General features: G+C 39.0%; 1 protein-coding gene across 5 annotated transcripts in view; it reads right to left on the bottom strand.

Moving 5' to 3' along the window:
* BCLAF1 (BCL2 associated transcription factor 1) overlaps positions 1 to 6,721 on the bottom strand; it is a 29,636-nt gene extending 22,915 nt beyond the window's left edge. For all 5 annotated transcript variants that reach the window (XR_009558673.1, XM_030853382.2, XM_030853380.2 and 2 more), the window contains exons 1-2: positions 6,574 to 6,721; positions 206 to 309 (exon numbers count right to left, since the gene is read on the bottom strand). The gene's annotated coding sequence lies outside the window, so the exon portion shown is untranslated. The remainder of the gene's footprint in view (positions 1 to 205; positions 310 to 6,573) is intronic.
* Between the last annotated feature and the right edge of the window lie 279 nt (positions 6,722 to 7,000).

Consider the following 7,000-nt stretch of genomic DNA (forward strand, 5'->3'; position numbering starts at 1 on the left):
CAGGCACACAACCTAGAAGCAGAAGAGATAGACAATCTTTTCCTTAAAACTATCTTTTAAAATCTGGCTTACTTCATACAAGCCACCAGAAAGCCCCCAAGAGTTTCAGACCACATCACTTTTAATCAGTCTAAATCATGAGTTCAGAAGTCACATTTTCTTAAATAAGCCAAAACTGAAAACTAGAATAAAGGATATTATTTACCTTGGGTTTTATGCAGGATCAAGCAATCAAGTGAAGTCTTTGAGATACTGTAAAATTCTTCCTGGAGAGAATGTTCTGAGAAATTAAATTCTAAATTCAAACTCCTAGCAAAGATAAAAAAATATGAATTTGAATTATGGTAAATTAAAAATCCACTGTTTACAAGGCATCACACTCAACACTGCTATAAAAAACTCTTAATAAAGGCACTAAATATTTCAGGGAATGGAAAACTGATTAAGGAAATAAATTTTTAACCACAAAAGCTTAAAGGAACTTAACTTTTTTTGTTTCAATCAAGCAGTGCATTATGAAACTGAAGCACCTTTAATTCAAACACCTGAATTCTAATTTTAGCAATTTGGGCTTTAGAAAACAGAAGCTATGCTGTCATCCTATCAGAAAATTCCAAAGTGGCTGGCATAAGTGGCCATCTTGGTATATCAAAACATGTCGTGTATCTATAGTTAGTATTCATAACGCTACAGTTCGTAACTTAAGTACAATATGAGTTTATTTTAGTGCTCTGCTATTTACCTTATTCTCTCCTGGTCACTTCCTTTCATACAGTTTAGTTTCATTTGAAGCTGTTTTTTTAAATTCGTGTAACAGCCATCACAGTAATTCTAATTTTGTCCCTAAAAGCATTTTGATACATGTACAGATGTTCCAATAAAAGAACAGCCAGTAGATGAAACAAGTATCTATTGGAAGCCAATGCTCTTCCTAATTTACCATTACTATGCAAATAAATTTAAATTCTGCACAGACTATTAAGCAGTTTCAGTATTTACTGAAAAACTTAGCCTAATGAATAACATTCAGTGATTATCAATTATGTGCAAAGAACAGTCAAAAAACACTAGGGGAGCAGAAACTAAACAATTAACATTGTACATGCCTATACTCAAGGAATTCATAAACCAGCTTGAATGAAAAAAAAACATTAATATGAAAATCTGTGAATCTTACCAAGTTATCAATCCAATGAAAAATGTAATAACAATGAAAATACAAAGTAGAAGAAATTAAAATTAAACTGGTAAATCAAGAATATGTCCCCTAAATACCCATGGCCCTACAGCTGAGGGGATTAAGAGATCTGAGCTTTCAGAAACTTAGCAATTAAGGGAAATACACCAAAATAAAAATTAGCAAAAACAAAAGGTCATGGATACAGAAACAAAAAGATTTCTAAAGTCCTTGCATGTTTAGTTTTAAAAATATCAAATCCCCCAAGTGGGCAGAGGAAACCTCTCATCATCTAAATTGGTGCGTTGTTATGAAACTTTATGCTGACCTAGAAGTCCAATACTACTGATTCACTGCTGGAAGTGATACAAGGCTCATTTTAGCTAACTCTTCCCCCAAACAATTCTAAAAGGCTAATTTTAATTTCTATATATCCAGAGAAGAACCAACTGCCAAATCTCTCTTTACTCCAAGTGATGATTTTCTGAAGTTCCAAGAAAATATACACTAGAAATAGCAGTGAGGAAGGAGGGGCTGTAGGCTGTTAGACTAGTAGATGAGACATACATTCTTGTTCACAATCTATGAATACATTCTCAAGTATCCATACCAAGAACTCAATGATCATATATAAAATGTCACACAATATACTTAATAATATATAATGTAAATTATATTTAACATTTAATAATATATTAATATTTAAGATAGTACAAAGACTGTAATCTGCTCCATTTTTTTTTAATGAAATCTATGTACAAAGCACTGTGCTAAATATTATGGGAGACATAACTGTAAAAGGTCCCTGCCCTCCCAAAAACAACTAAAGAAGAACAGAAATCAACAAATTACAGCAAATTTAACTACCAACCATGTGCCCAGAACTGTGCTAGGTGACTTTAAATAAAATCACCTGATTTAATCCTCATAATCTTAGAAACTACATATTTAACCCCATCTTTCAGATGAATTTAAGCTTTCAGAATTCATATGAATTTACAACAAAGGTGCCTATCACAAGCCAGGCACAACTATTCTAGTGTAGGAAATATAACACTTTAAGTGAGACATTAAGTTCCCTACTCTCTTGGAGCTTATGTTCAAGCTAGGGGAAGAGAGAAAACAAAAAAGTAATATGTCAAGAGGCGAAGAGCAGGACTACTACGGTGGGTCCTTGAACCGTGTTTAAAGAGGTAACAGTTAAGCTAAAGACAAGGAACATTGCAAAGACCCAAGAAAAGAAAAGCATTCTAGGCAAAGGACACAAATGTAGCAAATTCAGGACAAAAGACCAGTAAGAAGGTTGATCAAGGAGAGGGTATAAGATAAAACAGGAGAGACAGGAAAGGAGCAAATCAAATAGCATCTAGTAAGTAGGCCAGAGTAAAGGGTCTAGATTTTATTCTAACTGTAATGGGAAAGCCCTGGAAAGCCTGATCAGGGAAGTCACACCATATGATTTAAGATGGCTGCTGGGTAGAGCACGAACAACTTGGAAAGAAGAACTTGGAGACAAACTAGAAGGTTGAAGTTCAATATAATGGTTGCCTGGATAAAGTGGTAGCAATAAAGAAAGAAAAAAGAAGCAAATCCAGAATCTGGTTTGGAAGTACATAGAGTCAACAGTACTTGCTCACAGATTGTTAGTGGTATGAAGCACAGGGAATTCAAAAAAAAGAAAACGAAAAATCAATGGTGCTCCTAAATTCTAAGTTTTGGGCTCAAGTATCTGGAAGAAGTGCAAATTTGGGGGCAAAAACAGGAGATTTGTTTGCCCTTTTAGGCTGCCCATGGTCACAGACTGTAAAAAGTTAATCCAGAACTTGACCAAGATCTCCTATGCTCTCTCCGATACCCTGACAGGTGCCTGATGTGGCCATAACCTACATATATAATTCAAAATGTCAAATCAATCTTTCCTCTATTCTAAACAAGATCACTTACTAACACACTGTAAAAAGAGATAGAGAATAAAGTGCTTCATGCACCTTTATCCAAATGATTCACCAACCAGTGAAGAACACAAGAGAATGAGTCAGGCTTTATTTTTTTAAATAAAGTTCTTAAAGAGAGTTCCCTGGTGGCCTAGTGGTTAGGATTCTGGGCTTTCACTGATGTGGCCCAGCTCAATCCCTCGTCAGGGAACTGAGATCCCTCAAGCCAGGCAGCAGGTCCAAAAATAAATAAAGTTCTTAAATATCTTAACAGAGCATATCGTTTATGGAATAATAATAATAACATAATGATCAGCTAGAACACAAGTGATGGAAAGAGCAAAGACAACTGGGCTCAACAAAATACACAAGTTGAAGCTCCTCCAGAAGATATTCTTTAGGTTACCCTATCAAGCATACTTGAGCTGTCTTAATTTGATCATACTCAGGGAATCTGGGCTCCAGATTTTGTAAACAAATTATTGCTATTCACATCTTCAATAATCCTAAAATTAATATCCCATGACTCTTACTCCAACTGACTAGGTTCAAAATTCTGGCTTGACCATTAACTAGCTGTCCAACACTGGACAAATTACCTTAATCTCTTCCAGCTTCAGTTTCCACATTTATAAAATAAGGTTAATTACGATACTTACTCATAGGTTTAAAATTAACAAACTGAACTAATAAATGTAAGCAACTTAAAGTTTGGCACATGGTATGCATTCAAATGTTAACTATCATTATTGGTAAACCTGGTCTGTGACAGTCTTAACTGCAGTTTATTAATTCTGCTTCAAATGATTACTATATTTAAGTTTGATATTTTTGATATGGCATTAACCAGCATTACAAAAAAGTAATTTTGCTTTAAAACACTCCAGAAGAAATGAATTTGAAGAATGGGTATATGCATATGTATAATTGAATCACTTTGCTGTACACCTGAAACACAACACTGTTAATCACCTATATGCCAATATAAAATAAAAATTTTAAAAAAACAGAAAAAAACAAATATTAAAATTGGTAAATGCTGATAATTATTTAACCTAGATAACAAACAGTTCACTATTCTACTTTGTGCTTGAAAATTTCCACAAGTAAAAGCTTTAAAAAATGATAGGTTTAGCTGCAAATTTTTAGTTCTTTGTCCAGCTCCTTGTCAGTCTGCTTTAAAAAAAAAAAAAAAAAAAAAAAAAAGCGCACAGAACTGAGAAAAAGAAAGAATACCTTCATTCTAGACCAGGGTGTGCCAATCCCTGGTTCATGTAGCCCTAAAAAGTTTTCTACCTTTTTTGGCCTCCACCTAGTATAAGGACAAATACTGGATCAAGTAAAATTAAAGTGTTTGAAAATTCCAAAATAATACACAAATGTAGGCCTGTATTATTACTGCATTAATGTTTGTAGACTGTTTCTTTCCCAGCCCTGAGGACAAATAAAACATTAAATATTTAAGACTCCAACGTAATACTGATGACCACTGTTTAAGAAACTGGAGTTGAAAAATGAACAAATTCCTAACCTACAACTATAAACAACATTTACACTTACTACCCAGAGATATAAGTTGGACTTCTTGATTCCCTTACCTACTTCTTGTTGTTTAATAAATCACTGTAAGTTACACAGGAGAATTCAGCTAGTAGTCAACTAATGATTTCGAATGTAGCTTCTGGAAACTCCCAATCCAAAGCTCTATGTAGAACTGAAAAGACTTTCTTCGTTTCTGTTAAGTCGTGACTCACATAGTTAATCTAGTACAGCTAGCTGCCCACATTAAGTCATTCAATAAACTCAACTAGACCTGAGCCTACCAAGTGACAAGTTTTTACAGGTCTATTTCCAAGTACTAAAATACTATTGTTCTTCCAAGTCAAGAATCAGCTCTGCCTAAAAAATTTCCTTTGCCACCATTTTAATTATCTGAATCAAGAGGGATTTCAATGTTTACCACAATGTATCAGTGAAAGTGTGGTATTTAAAAAAAAAAAAGCTAACTGCCATCAGTAAACAGGCTTTAGGTTGTTCACCTAAAGTGAGTTATTTCAGACACACAAATCTTCGATTCGATTACCTACCCTAAATTGGCTAGGATCACATAATAATGCAAATAAACTGGTAGGGGTTTTTCCTCTGTAAAGGTTCTTTATTGTCTGACCTGCAGCCCAATCCTTCTTCCCAGCTACAGTCCAATCGGAAGGAAAATTCACATTGAGAGATAAGAAATTTTGTTTTGCTTTTTAATACCAAAAGAATTTTAAAGGCGCTGCTGCAAAAAGATACAAGTTGAAGCAGCTAATCTCTGTACATCATTTCTGGTCATATCTGCCTCCAACTTTAGTCTCAGTTTTTTCAATTCAAAATGATTTATAAAAAAAAAAAATTTGACATCGAAAAGTAGCTGCCAGTACTGCTAATTGATTCTGACGAGATAAACCTTAAAAGTAAATAAAGCCAACTACGGACTTAAATAAAATGAGGGCAAAGTCCTTAACCTCAACTCACCACTCCGCTCCATGTATACCACCAACTGTACCAACCACGGCTACAACATTTCTAACGAGGTACAAGGGGCTGAAACTCTCGCAAAAAGGACGTGGCTTCGCGTGTACTACACAACTGCCCTTTAGGCCCGGGGGTGGCGGGGCCGTTCTTAGATCCATCGACTAAGGCCCGCTGCCCAAACTAGGAAACCGTGATTAGGCACCAACTCCTACAGTCAAAAGTGCACTTTCGCTTCAAAGCAGAGTTACCGGGGGGCCCGATTAGATTAGCTCCGAAGACAATTTTCCCGCAACCCCGGAGGCGATGCCGGGGTCTGAAGAGCGGAACAGGATCCTAAGACAAAGTGAGGTAACCAAAATAAGGCGTAAACCGACTGGGAGCGTGAAGCCGGGGAAAAGGAGTTCAAACGACGCGGAAAGGGGTTAGCTAACCTACCCAAAGCACTTCGCTGCACGTCAGTGATCCTATCAAAGCCCCAAAGGCCGGGAAGAAAGGTGGCGAGAAGCGAACACAAGTTGTACCTCGGGCCGCCTCAGGGGCCGTAGGCGGCGAAGGGAGGGAGAAGGAAGCGCGCGTGCGCGAGGCGAGCGTTCAGTCGGGCGCGAGCAGAGGTCCGGGCTGAGGAAATGGGGGAAGGGATTAAGAGAGAGATCTGCGCAAGCGCATGAGAAGGCCGCGCGGTCTGTGGGTATCGAGCCAGGCTCGGAGCCGCGTGCGCGCGCGCGCGCGCACACCGTTCTCGCTGCTCACCCCACCCCCACCTTTTCGGGCCGTAGTGCCTCGAAAACCTGAGGGAAGCTGACCGGGAAACGCATAAATAACGGCGCAAGGTCTCCTGGGTTCTCCTGTCGCCGCCAACCCGCCACTACCAACAAAAGGTTCAACAATATTCATTCCTCCTCAACATACACTGCCCTTTGAGTGATTTGAATGCAACGCAAGGCCTACCTGACACGCCGAAGCACGGTTCCCGGGACTTATCTTCCTCGTAACTACACCGCGGCCATTTCCCGACTCAAGCACGGGAGGAAAACCATAGAGGTATCTTCGACGCGCTAGCTCCTCTCCGTCACTTCCGATTTGGGGCGTGGCCTCCGGTGCCGCTAAATATATGGGCAGGCCCCGCCCACCCCCTCCGCCCTAAACCGGCTCCCTGGCCGTTAAAAAGATGTTTCCCGAGGATTTCTGGGAAGTCGCGTGGCTGGTCTCGCGCGATGATCTGGCGGCCCCGCCTTCCGGCTTTTAGCAGCCGCCTCCGCCAGGGTGGCGGTAGACAGTGGGCGGGGTCTTGTCGCTCGGCCCTGAGGTCGATGGTCCACAGAGTTGGGTACGCTGGCCTCTCTGCCTTGCGTTGAGGGAACCCTCCGGACTTTTC

Source organism: Globicephala melas, chromosome 14, assembly GCF_963455315.2.
Source record: "Globicephala melas chromosome 14, mGloMel1.2, whole genome shotgun sequence".
Lineage (NCBI taxonomy): Eukaryota > Metazoa > Chordata > Mammalia > Artiodactyla > Delphinidae > Globicephala > Globicephala melas.